The 1869-nt window shown below is 39.9% G+C and overlaps 1 non-coding gene across 1 annotated transcript; it reads left to right on the top strand.

Annotated features, from left to right (window-relative positions):
* Positions 1-1547: 1547 nt before the first annotated feature.
* LOC111883109 (small nucleolar RNA R71) lies at positions 1548-1654 on the top strand. The gene has a single exon (XR_002847339.1). It is a non-coding gene; the product is annotated as a small nucleolar RNA R71 (small nucleolar RNA).
* The last annotated feature ends 215 nt before the right edge of the window (positions 1655-1869 follow it).

Genomic DNA, 1869 nt, shown 5'->3' on the forward strand with positions numbered 1-1869 from the left:
GCCCTTAGTGTTAGTGTAGATTCGCGCACATCGACTATTGCACAAGCGGTATTCAAAAATGATCTCCCAATAATGATTGGAACTTTAGGGTCTTCTTCCATGTCAATCACTACAAAGTCCACGGGAAACACAAATTTATGGACTTTGATGAGAAGATCTTCGCACACTCCTTTTGGATGTATTATTGTCTTATCGGCTAAATGGATCTTCATACGAATCGGCTTTGGCTCTGGCAAACTTAGCTTCTTGAAGAAAGAATATGGCATTAGATTAATACTTGCACCCGAATTGGTCAACGCATGAGTAGAAATTATGTTCCCGAATTGACAAGGTACGGAGATGCTTCCCGGATCACCCCTCTTTTCTGGTAGTTCATTCAGCAATACTTCAGCAACTTCTTCCATATTTTGTCTAGTAGTAAAGAGGTTTTTAAAGAAAGTTGAATACTTAGGCGTTTGAATTATCGTTTCAACAAATGGAATGTTCACTTGGAGGGTCCTCACTTGCTCCATAAATCTTCTATACTATTGAATCCGCTCATCTAGTATGGCTCGGATTGGAAATGGCAAAGGGGGCCTGTAAGGTTTCAAAAGAGAACAATTTTTCTCATCAGACCTCGGACTCTTCGAGTCCATGATGCCGACTCGGCGAGTCGAGTCGAGTTTACTCGATTTCCATTCATCTGTCTATTCTGTTTGCTCCTTATTGGGTTTATTCTGAATAGAGGTCAGAAGAGTGAAAATTTTGACATAATTAGTGGTTATCACATTTAGATGTGCAATTTTTGGATTTTGTTCGGTATTGCTGGGAAGTTCACCTAGTGTTCTTTGATTGATTTGTTGTGCAAGCTGACCTATCTGTTTTTCAATGTTATGAATGGAGGCTTGCTGATTTCTAAGCAAATTTTGTTGATCTTTCATCATAGTTTGATGATCTTTAAGCATTACACGTTGCTCCTTCAATTCAATGTCGGTATCATTGTGCCTCTTCTCGGATGCAGCTACAAACCTTGTGAACATCTCCTCCAAATAAGCTCTCTTTTCCATAACCGGTTCCTCCTTTTGATAGAAACCCCGTTCTTTTTGCTTGTATTTCTCCTCCTTTGCCTTTTTGTACTCATCATACGAGAGCCATTCCTTCTTGGGTTTCTGCCAATTATCATTAAATCTATCGCCACTTGAATAAAATACTTGAGCTTTCTTGTTTCCATTCTTATCCAAATCACAATCTTTAGTAAGATGAGGCCCGTTACAATTCTCACATCCAACCCGAATAGCATGGATTGTTTGATCAATCTTAGTCATCCTCCGATCTAAACTATCTAGTTTAGCCATCATTGCCGCCATGCTATCGTTAACAGTGTTCACCACACCTTACTTACTTCATTCCTTGGGTTATGATATTCTCTAGAGTGTTTGGAGAATTCCTCAATTAATTCCTTGATCACCGGGTGTGGCTTCTTTGTGAGCGGTCCTTGCGAGTCAAGAAGCTGCCTTGTAGTCACATTTACTCCATCATAAAAAATAGATACTTCTTGTTGGCTATTAAGATCGTGATGTGGGAAATTCCTTAGTAAGCCCTTGTATCTCTCCCATGCCTCGTATAAGGATTCTCCAGCTTGTTGTTCAAAATTGGCAATGGCTTTCTTCAATTTGGCTATCTTTGAGGGGGGACAAAATTGATCAATGAACTCCTCCTTTATTATAGCCCATGTAGTGATAGATCCTAGAGGTAATGATTTGAGCCAATCCTTTGCAGCACCCTTGAATGTAACTTGAAGCATACGAAGCAGCTGAGTCTCGCGAGGCACATTTGGAACATTAACATAATCAACTACATCGTTGACCTCATCCAAGTGTTTATAGGCAT

The sequence above is a fragment of the Lactuca sativa genome, chromosome 4 (genome assembly GCF_002870075.4).
Source record: "Lactuca sativa cultivar Salinas chromosome 4, Lsat_Salinas_v11, whole genome shotgun sequence".
Classification (NCBI taxonomy): domain Eukaryota; kingdom Viridiplantae; phylum Streptophyta; class Magnoliopsida; order Asterales; family Asteraceae; genus Lactuca; species Lactuca sativa.